The following is a 15,128-nucleotide window of genomic DNA, read 5'->3' as shown; positions in this document are numbered from 1 at the left end:
TTGTTTCTTTTTATGGCAGAGTAATATTCCATTGTATATATGTGCCACATATTTATCCATTCATCTGTCGATGGACACTTAGGTTGCTTCCATGTCCTGGCTATTGTACATAGAGCTGCAATGAACATTGTGGTACATGACTCTTTTTGAATTATGGTTTTCTCAGGGTATATGCCCAGTAGTGGGATTGCTGGGTCGTATGGTAGTTCTATTTTTAATTTTTTAAGGAATCTCCATACTGTTCTCCATAGTGGCTGTATCAATTTACATTCCCACCAACAGTGCAAGAGGGTTCCCTTTTCTCAGCATTTATTGTGTGTAGATTTTTTGATGATGGCCATTCTGACTGGTGTGAGGTGATATCTCATTGTAGTTTTGATTTGCATTTCTCTAATGATTGTGATGTTGAGCATCCTTTCATGTGTTTGTTGTCAATCTGTATATCTTCTTTGGAGAAATGTCTATGTAGGTCTTCTGCCCATTTTTGGATTGGGTTATTTGTTTTTTTCATATGGAGCTGCATGAGCTGCTTGTATATTTTAGAGATTAATCCTTTGTCAGTTGCTTCATTTGTAAATATTTTCTCCCATTCTGAGGGTTGTCTTTTCATCTTGTTTATGTTTTCCTTTGCTGTGCAAAAGCTTTTAAGTTTCATTAGGTCCCATTTGTTTACTTTGTTTTTATTTCCATTTCTCTAGGAGGTGGGTCAAAAAGGATCTTGCTGTGATTTATGTCATAGAATGTTCTGCCTATGTTTTCCTCTAAGAGTTTTATAGTGTCTGGCCTTACCTTTAGGTCTTTAATCCATTTTGAGTTCATTTTTGTGTATGATGTTAGGGAGCTTTCTAATTTCCTTCTTTTACATGTAGCTGTCCAGTTTTCCCAGCACCACTTATTGAAGAGGCCGTCTTTTCTCCATTGTATACTCTTGCCTCCTTTATCAAAAATAAGGTAACCATATATGCGTGGGTTTATCTCTGGGCTTTCTATCCTGTTCCATTGATCTGTATTTCTGTTTTTGTGCCTGTACCATGCTGTCTTGATTACTGTAGCTTTGTAGTATAGTCTGAAGTCAGGGAGCCTTAATCCTCCAGCTCCATTTTTCTTTCTCAAGATTGCTTTGGCTATTTGGGGTCTTTTGTGTTTCCATACAAATTGTGAAATTTTTTGTTCTAGTTCTGTGAAAAATGCCATTGGTAGTTTGATAGGGATTGCATTGAATCTGTAGATTGCTTTGGGTAGTATAGTCATTTTCACAATGTTGATTCTTCCAATCCAAGAACATGGTATATCTCTCCATCTGTTTGTATCATCTTTCATTTCTTTCATCAGTGTCTTATAGTTTTCTGCATACAGGTCTTTCGTCTCCTTAGGTAGGTTTTTTCCTAGGTATTTTATTCTTTTTGTTCAATGGTAAATGGGAGTGTTTCCTTAATTTCTCTTTCAGATGTTTCATCATTAGTACATAGGAATGCAAGAGATTTCTGTGCATTAATTTTGTATCCTGCTACTTTACCAAATTCATTGATTAGCTCTAGTAGTTTTCTGGTAGAGTCTTTTGGATTCTCTATGTATAGTATCATGTCGTCTGCAAACAGTGACAGTTTTACTTCTTCTTTTCCGATTTGGATTCTTTTTATTTCTTTTTTGTCTCTGATTGTTGTGGCTAAAACTTCTAAAACTATGTTGAATAATAGTGGTGAGAGTGGGCAACCTTCTCTTGTTCCAGATCTTAGTGGACATGGTTTCAGTTTTTCACCATTGAGAATGATGTTGCCTGTGGATTTGTCATATATGGCCTTTATTATGTTGAGGTAAGTTCCCTCTATGCCTACTTTCTGGAGGGTTTTTATCATAAATGGGTGTTGAATTTTGTCAAAAGCTTTTTCTGCATCTATTGAGATGATCATACGGTTTTTATCCTTCAGTTTGTTAATATGGTGTATCACATTGATTGATTTGCGTATATTGAAGAATCCTTGCATTCCTGGGATAAACCCCACTTAATCATAATGTATGATCCTTTTAATGTGCTGTTGGATTCTGTTTGTTAGTATTTTGTTGAGGATTTTTGCATTTATGTTCATAAGTGATATTGGCCTGTAATTTTCTTTCTTTATGACATCTTTGTCTGGTTTTGGTGTCAAGGTGGTGGTGGCCTCATAGAATGAGTTTGGGAGTGTTCCTCCCTCTGCTATATTTTGGAAGAGTTTGAGAAGGATGGGTGTTAGCTCTTCTCTAAATATTTGATAGAATTCGCCTGTGAAGCCATCTGCTCCTAGGTTTTTGTTTTTTGGAAGATTTTTAATCACTGTCTCAGTTTCAATGCGTGTGATTGGTCTGTTTATATTTTCTATTTCTTCCTGATATAATTTTTTTCTAAGATTTATTTAAAAGGAATATTCTTGCCTGTGCAACAAGAATATGGACAGTACAATTGACCTTGTCTCTTAGTCTTGATGATTCAAAGAAAAATACATACATAAGAGTCAAATCCTTTGAATTTGTCAATATTTATTATAATGGAAATATACATGGAATGGAAATATACATGAAATGAAGCTATATTGGAAACATACAGCAGTAACTAGAAAAATGTCTGTTATTTATTGAGCAACTACTATATACTACATTCTTTCATATACTCATTACCTAATTTATATTCAAATAATCCTATTAAGGTATGTTTTATGATCACCATTTGTTTCAGTTGTGTCTCAAAAATATTAGGTAATTACTCCAAGGACTCTGAATAGCAAAGCTGGGAGTTTGAACCTAAGTTTGGCCAACTCTGAAGTTTATATTCTTTCCACTCAAACATGCTGCCCCTTAAAGTCATGTCAATTACTGGGAATGACACTCAGTTCTATCACTAGGAAAGCAACTGTGTTTATTTGTCAATACTGTTCATATTCAAAGAACCATTTACTGAACTTCTACTTTCTTCTAGACATGATGATAAATGATGTGGAATCTAGAGATCAAAGATAAGATGTCCCTGCCTTCACAGAACCCGCAGGTTAGTGGGAAAGTCTAGAAAGAATATTAATGATTATGGTGCAGGATGTTAGACATTATGAGAAATGTAACAGTAAGCTACTACTAGAGCCTGGGAAAGGCCACAGGCTCTGTGTGCATGTGTGGTGTGTGTGGTGTGTTTGACTGAGGTAAGATAAAGGACATTCAAACGGAACAGCATGTGCAAAGTCAAGTGATGGAGAACATATGGCTTATATGAGAAACTGCAAATTGTTTGGTTTACCTGGAACATAGTGGTAATGGGTAGCAGAGTGATGGGAAATGAGAATAAAAGGCTTTGAGAGGGACTTCCCTGGCGGACCAGTGGTTAAGACTTTGCCTTTCCACTGCAGGGGGGCACAGGTTTGATCCCTGGTAGGGGAACTAAGATCCCACGTGCTGCATGGCCAAAAGAAAAGGCTTTGAGAATGGTGAAATCAGGAATTTTCCTTTTTGTAATGACCATAAACTTTCAAAATTGTCTTGATAAGATAAATATTTTCCTTCCTATCTTTTGAAGACACACTTTACTATCATAGTATTTTCCCAAAGAGGAAATGCAATTAGCACACAAGTATATGGGAAAAATAGTCTTATTGGTAATCAAAGTAAAGAAAAAAAGTTAACCCAACCAAAGAATGAAACTAGTAAAAATATCCAGTATTGATAAGGATAAGATGAGCTAGGCATATTTGTATTTTGCTGATTGTTCTATAAACTGGTCCAACACTTTTGTAAAGTTAAATATATATTAAGATATTTTAAATGTTTATGCCCTTTGAATCAATGGCACTAGTTTTGGAACTCTGTAATAAGAGAGTTATTATAAATATTTATTGCAAGTTTCTTTAATGGCGAATCATTAGAATCAGCCTAAGTCACCATAGTACATCACTTTGATGCAACTTAAAGTACCATTAAAAATTATGTTTATGAATAACATATAAAATGCATTTAACACAATTCTAGCTACAAAAGTAGGATACTGAAATTGTATATATACATACATATACACACACACACGTATATATCCCTTCTCCCACTACCCTACACCATATAAAACTATGCATTTTGTGTGTGTGTGTGTGTATATATATATATATATATATATACACACACACACACACACACACACACACACACACACACACACACACATTTGTATCCCCTGTCTTCCACTCCCCTAACACCCAATAAAAGTATACATTAAAAAAGAAACTGGAAATAAATCCACAGAATGTTAATGGTGGTAGTTGGGTTTTAGTGATAGGACTATGGGGAATTTTTTCTTCTTACTTTTATGCATTTTCCATATATTCTTTAATGATTGTTTAACTGTCAGAGATAGTACTAAATATTTTGTTAATGAATAGGAAAAGATGCTTGTAGAGTTCAGTTTTATTTTTTTGTTTCCTGTTGTCTGGTAAACTATTTCTCAGATAGACCTGGCCAGCAAGGGGATAATTCTTTTAAAAAATTCCCAGTATTGGCAAACTTTCTCTTGGAATAGCTCTGCTGAACTCAAATGATATCTTTTCTCCCCAAGCTACTCGCCCTTCTGTTTTTCTGGAAAGATGGAATTCATGAAAAATTACAATCTACAGTCTACAAATTGCTATGTACTACAAGGTCTACTAAACAGTATTGATAGGGCTTCCCTGGTGGCGCAGTGGTTGAGAATCTGCCTGCCAATGTAGGGGACACGGGTTCAAGCCCTGGTCTGGGAAGATCCCACATGCCGCGGAGCAACTAGGCCCGTGAGCCACAATTACTGAGCCTGCGCGTCTGGAGCCTGTGCTCCGCAACAAGAGAGGCCGCGATAGTGAGAGGCCCGCGCACCGCGATGAAGAGGGGCCCCCGCTTGCCACAACTAGAGAAAGCCCTCGCACAGAAACGAAGACCCAACACAACCATAAATAAATAAATTAAAAAAAAAAATCTTCCTGAAGATGTTCCTCTTAAAAAAACCAAAAAAACCCCCCAAAAAAACAGTATGACATTTTATTTTGAGAACTATATCTCCCAGGCTACAATGCCCCATAGCTAGTCTCACATCAAATGCAACCTTCCTGAACAGTCGTTTTCTCAAAGCTCCTATCTCTTTAGAAAGTAAGTTGTTAGGGAGAGCAGGTGGCTCTGAAAACAGCCATCCACATACTCTACCTCTTTGAGAATAGTGAATCTGAACAAGTGTTTCCTTGTCAAGGATGAACAATCACAAAAGACATTAATGAAGCCCATAAAGATAAGAGCAGGGTGTAAGAAAACACGACCATTAGGAAATAGCACAAAGCTACGAGGAAAGAACAAGCCGGGATGAGAAGATACCAAGTGAGACTGAAAGAAATATGGGAGAGATAGTAAAGAGTGACAAGGAACTAAAGCAATGCAAAAAGAATAAAACATTCATGCCGAGGGAGGAAAGAGCACAGTCAATGATGCATATACTCACATGGAAAACAAACTTGAGAAATTTTTGCAGAACATAGAGTAAAAGGACAAGAAGATGGAAAGGAAAAGTTCATGGATATAGAGGGCAAAGAATGGAGTTTAAGCTAAAGCTAAGAACTTTAAGTACTCCTAAGGAAACAACAAAGATAATATAAACAGAATAAATATTAAAAATGTAATGGAATAAAATGACTGTGTTGAAAGAAGTCAAAGTATGTAGATTGAAAAGGCTCACAGATTCTAGTAAAAAGCATTCAGAACAAACAACCCCCCCACACACAAAAGAAATACTGCAAAGTCCATTCTTACAAATACATTAATTATTAGGATTTAAAAAAATAAGTGCTCAGGAAGTAGAAAAAAGTTTGCCAATAAAAGGAACTAAAATTAAACTCTTATGTAACTCTAAATTCCAGAAGAACTTGGAGACATATCTGCAAGCTTTGCAAGAGGCTGGATTAAAATGTGGATATTCGGGACTTCCCTGGTGGCACAGTGGGTAAGAATCCGCCTGCCAGTGCATGGGACACGGGTTCGATCCCTGGTCCAGGAGGATCCCACATGCCGCGGAGCAACTAAGCCCATGTGCCACAACTACTGAGCCTGCGCTTTGGAGCCCACAAGCCACAGCTGCTGAGGCCCACGTGCCTAGAGCCCATGCTCTGCAACAAGAAAAGCCACCGCAATGAGAAGCCCACGCACCACAACGAAGAGTAGCCGACGCTTGCTGCAACCAGAGAAAGCCCGCATGCCGCAACGAAGACTCAATGCAGCCAAAAAAAATTTTTTTGAAGTAGATATTCAAAATTAGGTAAGCACACTTTCATTGACAAAGGTGGTAGAAAGATGTACTTTTAGAAGTAGAAGCTCTCTACCCCTATATACTTTTCTGCAAAATATAAGATAAAATATAAATAAAATAAAATGGGCTTGACAGTGTACATTAATCACTGAGAGATGATTCAAAAACATAATTTAATAACAAGAATGTTAGCATTTAAAAGATGTGTAGAATTTTTCCTTATCCAATTTGCTCAGCAAATCTGTGGATCTATAATAACTTGATATATTTTGTTGCTTAAGGGAAAGCTTGGCCTTACCTTTTCTGTTTTTGCTCTTTTCACGGTACAGGAAATATATTTTTGCTAACCAGTTATTCACTTCATGTTTAAAGTGGCCTTTGTTGCCCTTTTGGATAGCTATTGTGTTAGGTCAAAGGTAGTTTCCTGCCACATGCCTAGGCCACTTTTAAATGATGTGGCACTGCCCTCAGCTCCTACTGTGGGGACCACATGCTTTGTCCTACTCGGGTGCGGCCAAAATTGGACCATGGTGGGCACCTGACCCATGACCATCAAATTATAGGTGATTAAAAGAATGGGAGCTGAGTCAGACTGTCTAGGTCCAAATCCAAGGTTTGCCACTTGACTTTGATCTTCATTTTCTTCTTTCATAAAATGAGCTTAATGATTATTCCTATTTGATTTGTTTGAAGTAAGGATTTAGAGTTAATCCATATGCTGTTTGGTACATGATACCTAATCCTGTTGCATGTTATAGTTATTATTATTATTATTATTTGAAAAGATAGGGTAAGTCAATCAAATTCTCTCTCCTCTTTTGAATTTGATTTGGGAAAATCAGAATCAGGCAGCTAGCAATGGGAATAAGAGTTTAAATCACTCATAGAGAGGAGCTATGAGATAGAGTTGCCAGGGGTGATGGCAATCTGGAGTTTGGAGATAGGGGAAACTATGATTAAGCAGATTGTGTCTTTAGGCAAATCTGATATAAACCCAGACAGAGTTATATCACCTCACTGAATGCATGCCCTACAACAGTTGTTTTTAGCACATATACATTCACCCCTTAGAGACAGTTTCTCTCTTCTATGACTGCTGGACCTTTCAGCTTCACTAAATAGGGTAGCTCCCTGTTATGGACTGAATGTTTGTATTCCCAGAAAATTCATATGCTGAAATCCTCATAATGTGATGATATTAGGAGGTGGGTGGGAGGGCCTTTGGATGGTGATTAGATCATCAGGATAGAACCTCATGAATGGGATTACTGCCTTTATAAAAGAGACTACAGAGAGGTCTCAAATCCTCTTTCTGCCAGGTGAGAATAAAATGGGAAGACTGCCGTATGCAACTAGGAGAGGGCTCTCATCAGAACCCAACCATGCTGGCACCCTAGCAGAACTGTGAGAAATAAATTTAGCCTCCAGAACTGTGAGAAATAAATTTCTGTTGTTTATAAGCCACCCAGTCTGTGGTACTTTGTTATAGTGGCCTGAACAGACTAAGACACTCTCATTATACAGGGAAATCTGCCAGAGTTAAAGGTAAGAAAAGGGAATCTGGGATCCAGAATAAGGTTGAAGTGATCTTCCATTCTTCCTGTGATGTCTAGTCTGCCTTCTGTCTCTGCCAAGCAACAGAATAAAGACCAAGCTTCTACCCATAGCAGGTAAGGCCTGCCCTGATCTGAGGATGGGCAGAGGATGGGCCAGCTTAAAGGAGCCTTACTAAGTACATTTGGTCAAGAAATTTGTGTACATTTCAATTAGTAACATACCTAACTTGTTTGGACTTGTACAATTTTTAAGAATAATTATGAAAAATGAGGTCATTCAAAAGGCTCATTTTCTAAGATTTCAATATATAATTAGCAATGTGGTATGGAATAAATAAAATGGCACAGTTTGGAGGTTGGTGCCTTGTATGTTTCTGTCCCAGATCTTTCCAGTGCTTTTAATTCTTTCAATAATAAAGAATACAGCAATGTGTGGATCTTTGAATCTATGGTATATAGTAACTGTCAGCCTAGAGCAGTGGTTCTCAACCAGGGATGGTTTTTGTCTCCTGCGGACATTTGTCAATGTCTGGAGAGTTTTGGTTGTCATAACTTGGGGGCTTGTGCGATTGGCATCTAGTGGGCAGAGGCCAGGGATGTTGCTAAATATCCTACAATTTAGAGGATGATCCCCCCACAAAGAGAATTATTTTGTCAAATATGTCAATAGGGCCAATATTGAGAAACCCTGCCCTAAAAAAGGAAGCCTAGAACTTCTGTTGAATGTTCTTTTTTTCAACCAACTAATGAGAAGAAATATGGGGGAGACAAGCAAAAATGTCAGCAGCCCTCCGTGGTGTTCAGAGTTCCTCAGGTCTGGAGCATTTCAGATGTTTGCTGTTTACCAATGACGACCAATTTGTTTATTTTCTAAAGTTCAGAGATTTCACAGGGACATATTATTAAACTGCCTATTATTTTCTCTTTTTACAAGCCTATTTTAATGGCCTAGTATTGACACATCTGGCATAGAGATCTTATTGTTCTGAGTGCTGGATCTATTTTCACTTACTCAAGATTTTCCTAGTCAATACATCCTTTGACCTGAAAATTCAAGAAGTATAAATCCTACCCATGGTTCTGCCCTGTCTCTATCCCTAGTTGGCAGGTCTTCTACAAACTCTTCAGTGTACTTTGGACATAGTACCTCCTATCAGTTTCATAATTAGAACACCTTATTCCTCTGAACTGTTTAATTTTTTACATTAATCTCTCTGGTTAGCCGTAACCATTCAACTCTGAATTATTCTTCTAGTGTCAGAATAGAAGTCTAAATTATTACAGTATTAGAAGACTAATCAAGATCACCAAGGAAACCTCATGGATATCCCACTGTGTCATACCTAGCATCTGATAGGATCAGATATATCTTGAAAATTTGCCTGACAAACATGTTGACATATAGTTCTATTAACGAATCCTAGAAAGTCAGTGGAAAAATCCCTTCTATTCTAAGTTGTTCAGGCCACATTCTTGGATACAGGGGATTCTGCATAAACATCTTCATAACTGGAAAAGTATAAGAGAATGAGTATTCCATTAATAAGGAATTCCTGATTTTTTAAAAATATAGTCTAGCACAGAAATGACTACTTAGTAATTTTTTCTTAACATCTTTATTGGAGTATAATTGCTTTACAGTTAGTTTCTGCTGTATAACAATATGAATCAGCTATATTCATACGTATATCCCCATATCCCCTCCCTCTTGCATCTCCCTCCCACCCTCCTTATCCCACCCCTCTAGGTGGTCGCAAAGCACCGAGCTGATCTCCCTGTTCTCCCTGTGCTATGAGGCTGCTTCCCACTAGCTATCTATTTTACATTTGGTAGTGTATATAAGTCCATGCCACTCTCTCACTTCATCCCAGCTTACCCTTCCCACTCCCTGTGTCCTCAAGTCTATTCTCTATGTCTGTGTCTTTATTACTGTCCTGCCCCTAGGTTCATCAGAACCATTTTTTTTTTTTTTTTAGATTCCATATATATGTGTTAGCATATGGTATTTGTTTATCTCTTTCTCACCTACTTCATTCTGTATAGCTCGGGGGTAGAGCATTTGACTATCTAGTAAATTTTGAAGGGAAATCTGAGGGAAATTTTTTGAATTGCTATAATTTTCAGAGTTTTCTCCTGAAGTAGTGTAGATGATGATCATGTCCCCCATTCTAGAGAACTCACTGTGGTCCCAATTTAAATGCAACTTCTCAGACAGTCCCTTCCTGGTCTCCTATTTAAAACATATGCCTTAAGCCCCACACCCCATCACCTGCCTATACACGACCAATATTTATCTATCCTATTACTCTAATTTTCTATCTAAAAGGATCTTATTTTCTCGTACACTAATCATCTGTCATTCCTTGTACACTATAATATCTGCTTTCATCTCATGAGTAATTAAAGCCTGGAAGCCTGGGAGTTATTTTTGAATCTTCCTTTTCCTTGCTTTTTCCTACAATTCTTTCAATTCATCAGCTAGTCTTGACTATTCTAAGTCCAAATATGTCTTGAAGTCATCTGACTCTCCCAGCGTTCACTGCTGTCATTGTAGTCCAAGGCCCCCATCGACGCTCACTGCACTATAGCAGTCTCCTGTCTGTTGTCCCACTTTACTGCACCCCCATCTCTAACCTATCTGCACAAAGGAGCCGGAAGGAGTTAATAAAAATACTGATTGTATTGTTCACTATGCCATTATACTATTCCAGGCCCTGTTATATGAGGGTTCTCAATAGTATTGGCTGAATGAAGGCACAGACAGAAATAAATGAGCCGAGAGAATGAATTGACAGAAAATCTCCTTGTCTCATCTTACAGAGAGGGCTAGCGACACTTGGTTAAGGTGGCAGAGCTGCTACATGTCAGGTTTGGGACTAAAACCCAATTTTTCTAAGAATGGTCAAGGGTTTCTTTATAGAAAACACAGTCATATCTCCTCATTCCTTTTTACTCTTAATGAATTAGTTGCATTTTATTTCACTTTACTGCACAATCATTGTTCATCTTGATTGGAAAATTGATACCCACTTTCTGTAAAAATCATTAAATTACTGAAGAACATAAAGGAGTTAAGAAGCAATTCATAATCCCTCTGAGCATGTAATTTTTACTTTCATCTTTATGTTTTTCTTCTTCATTGTTATTTTTTGCCATAAGTATGCATTTATTTTTATAGTCAGGAAATATAGAGTTATATCAATGTGTTAAGAATTTCATTCATGGGAAATAACTGCTGGTGATTTTTTTTTTTTTTTAAAGTATTTGCTTATTTATTTATTTATTTATGGCTGCGTTGGGTCTTCGCTTCTGTGCGAGGGCCTTCTCTAGTTGTGGCAAGTGGGGGCCACTCCTCATCGCGGTGCGCAGGCCTCTCACCATCGCGGCCTCTCTTATTGTGGAGCACAGGCTCCAGACGCGCAGGCTCAGTAATTGCGGCTCACGGGCCCAGTTGCCACGCGGCATGTGGGATCCTCCCAGGCCAGGGCTCGAACCCGTGTCCCCTGCACTGGCAGGCAGACTCTCAACCACTGCGCCACCAGGGAAGCCCTGGTGATATTTTAATGTAATTTATTCTAATGTTTTGTGGGTTTGTTTGCAATTTCTGGGATATGAATTTACATAATGCACAGAAAGATATTTTAAAGAATGCTAACCATAAGTTTAAGAAAGTAGGATTCATAATTTTAAATGTGGTCCACACAATTAATAAATATAGCTTAGCATACTACTTCTAATCCCTTGAATTTTTATAGCAACTGACTTTAAGGCTGCAAAATGTTCACAGTCTTAGAAACCTAATTATTTCTTAGAAAAATCCTTTGAGAAAGGGAAAATAAATTTTGTAGACTTTTTATTAGGTAATGATAGCAATAGCATAACTCTACCTATGTATCTATATATAGTTTTAGAAGCCACATTAATATATAAAAAATATTTGACATTTTCCCAAGGATTTTCTCTGCAGAAGTTGTTTTTGGGTGTATGTATAAAGCCTTGAAGTAATTTATAAGCTTCTTCTCTGGTCTCCACATATGTTGGCAGAGTTACTCATGTAAAGTATATGCTTGAAATTTAACTACTATAATATTTGTATTAAAATAAGCAGTCTTATCTAATATGTAGAGGAATAAATTAAAGGAATTTTAACACTAAAGTTATCTTTTCTTAATTAAACAAGGATTGTATTTACTTTAAAATACATATCATACTCATATCATACATATCATACTCAAGCTGCCCTCAAATATAATTTAATTTTCCATTATCTACAGTTTAAACTAGCTATTTTTTTTCATTGTTCATCTTTCTTAGTTCTTTAGGCACTATCCACCCCTTCCCCAACTCCAGCAACCAAAATTAATTGCATTTTGCATCAAAATAATTTAAAATAGACCAAAGAACCAGTTCCATAGGCCAATTTGCAAAAGTATTATGCACCTACATATACAATCAAAAAATGCATTTCTGATAAAGTGCATTAAAAATAATAAAATATAAATTAATAAAATTTTAAAAACTTAAGTGCTTAGCATAATGCCCAGCACAGAAAAAGCACTTGATACATGTATGTCAGTGTCTTTGTAACTGTCATTTTTATTGATGATGTGTATTGGTACTACTAAAGGTTAATGGGATGCCTGTATTATGCATGATAATATTACAGTTAGGGTGACTATGTGTCATAACTGGCCTGGGAGAACCATGGTTTGTGTCCATTGTCCCAGTGTCCTTTACAGCTTAACATTTTAGCACTCCCAAAAGTGTCCTGATTTGGATGATCAATCGCATGGTCACTGATGTATAGTACAAAAGTAACCGTGATGAGAAGGCCCCAGTACAGTCATCACTCATCTCTTGATTTGGGCTTAACTGTATTCAGGTCTAGTGAGAGGGTGACTGGCCTCAATGACAAGACACTTTCCAAACGTGGGAAAGTATATTTAACATTAATAAACTCATTCCAGTGCCTGTCTCCTCTTATGTTTTGTAGATGAAGAATCAGACAACATTTAAGAAACTGAGACCACAAGCCTTTACCTCACCTCACCCTTCCTGGCAGAGTTGTTTTTAGTTGGGATTTGGTTTTGGATGAAAATTTAAATAAATTTCTTAGACATGCCCATCTTTTCATTTGGCAGACAAGATGGACTGGAATTGGGGTGGTCATAATCATGTTTGTGGATGTGGCACAAACCAGTGACACTTGAGTGGCAGTCTTTCCCATACCAGCTACTTGTGATTTATTTTGAGGTTGTAGGCACTACTTCCATTCTTGATTTTTTTTTTTTTTTTCCTTCAGGGGTTATCCAATCTGTCAACTTAAAAATAGCTATGTAGTCATATACATGTAGTCTGATTGCCACCCTCCAGTTTGATCTATGTGTTGCCTCTGTGGTTTGTCGATGCACCTCAATAGGTCTTATAACTTGAAATTGTGCTTTACTATGTGTCTTACGTCTTTATGACAATGGCAAATGGATGTACCATATCAAAAACAGTCTTCTTCACTGTCCTCTATTAGAGAAAGTTCAGTGATGGCTCCAGAATCTCCTGGATTTAGTTCTGGCTACACAATTCATGAGGCTTAGTGCAAATTGAAAATGTAGAGCCTCATGTTAAAAAATTATTAAGAATTTCAAGGTGGCAACAGCAGAACATTAAGTCAAGAATGGGGCCCTTCTATTTGTGAGATCCCGTGCAACTGCATAGATATTGTACCATGCAGTTAGCGCTTTCATCTTTTAGTCTCCTTCATTTTCCTTCTAACTGACAATTATGGACCCCTTATTATGTATGAGGCACTATGCTTGTTATTTAAAATAAAAATAAACTAATTTTTAGATTCTAATATTCCTGCTTTTAGATTTTGATGATTAAGACCCTCATCAGATAGATAAAATAGCACACAAATTGTGGCTATATTTTTGTCTCCTTCAGATCAAACACTCAGCTGTAATTTCCTATTTATCAGTCCTAAGTTGCAGTTCCTCTCCTCCAGGTTCTTATGATCTATGTACTAACTATAGGATCCCAGCAGTCCCTGTCTCCCTGGATCTCTAACCATCCCACACATTGCCTGTTCTATTCCTACAGACAGATTTATTCATGGCTAGGTAATAGATCATGCTATTAAGGTGTTAGTTGAAATGGGTTTAAAGCAGGGGTTTAAACTCAGATGTCTCCAGGGGTTGGGCAGATAATATGTAATGTTCTTTTTCTGTTGTCAATTTCATTTTAAAAAAGACTCAATATAGGCAGAAAAAAATAACTTCAGCCCAAAGTTAACCTAAGAGTTGTCAGTTTCCAATTTTTCTTTTCAGTCAGATTTACCGGAATATAATTCATATGTAATCAGTTCACTCTTTTAAGTGCGTAGTTCTATGAGTTTTGACGAACACCTACATTTGTGTAACAACCACCACAGGCAAGATATAGAATAGTTTCACCATCCCCCAAAATCCCCTTGTGCCTCTTTGTAGTCAATTCCTCCAGCTCCTGAGAACCACTGGTATGTTTTTTTGTCTCTGTAGTTTTGCCTTTTCCAGAATGTCATATAAACGGAATCCTACAGTATGAACCCTTTGGAGACAGACGTCTTTCACTTAGCATAAACATTTGAGATTTATCCATGTTGTATTTGGGTTGTTTCTACCTAATTTTCAAAGGTATTTTTCCTACCTTCCTTCCCTCCCTTCTTCCCATCTTCTATTCTTCCTTTTCTCTTTCCTTCTTACTTTCTCTCTCTCCTTTTGGGTATCAATTGTACAAAAGTAAATTAATCTTGGTATTTGTTTCATAACACACTCTTATTATTGGCCCATGCATAGCTTTTATTTTAATAGTTTTATTGAGAAAAAATTGATATACAATAAACTGGACATACTCAAGTATACAACCTGAAAACCTAGATAGATAAAAACTGTCACTATCACTGTCACTGTATTTTCTAGAAAATTTTGTAAATTAAATAATACAGCATGTACTTTTTTCTATCTAGCTTCTTTCACTCAGCATGATTATTTTGAGATTCATGTATGTTGTTGTATGTATAAATAGTTCATTCCTTAGTATTATCAAGTAGCATTCCATTGTATGGCTGTATCACAATTTGTCTATTAACTTGTTGATGGAGATTTGGATTGTTTTCAGTTTTGGTTACTATAAGCATTCATGTAAAAATCTCTATAGGGACATGTGCTTTCCTTTCTTTTGGTTAAATAAATATCTTAGAGTGAAATAGCTAGGTCATATGGTAAATGTACGTTTAACTTTTCAAGAAGTTGTTAAACTGTTTTCCA

At 36.9% G+C, this 15,128-nt stretch overlaps 1 protein-coding gene across 19 annotated transcripts in view; it reads left to right on the top strand.

The window, feature by feature from the left end:
* The window catches only part of TMC1 (transmembrane channel like 1), a 375,625-nt gene that overhangs the window by 225,343 nt on the left and 135,154 nt on the right, over positions 1-15,128 (top strand). For 16 of the 19 annotated variants that reach the window (XR_014266085.1, XR_014266086.1, XR_014266087.1 and 13 more), the window contains one exon: positions 1,730-3,019. The exons of 2 other annotated variants lie outside the window; for them this stretch is intronic. The gene's annotated coding sequence lies outside the window, so the exon portion shown is untranslated. The remainder of the gene's footprint in view (positions 1-1,729; positions 3,020-15,128) is intronic. One more of the 19 variants, XM_082470915.1, reaches the window with a different exon arrangement.

Source organism: Balaenoptera physalus, assembly GCF_965194825.1.
Source record: "Balaenoptera physalus genome assembly, chromosome: 7".
Taxonomy (NCBI): Eukaryota; Metazoa; Chordata; class Mammalia; order Artiodactyla; family Balaenopteridae; genus Balaenoptera; species Balaenoptera physalus.
Note: the sequence above shows the minus strand (reverse complement) of the source record. Positions and strands in the feature narration are given on the sequence as shown.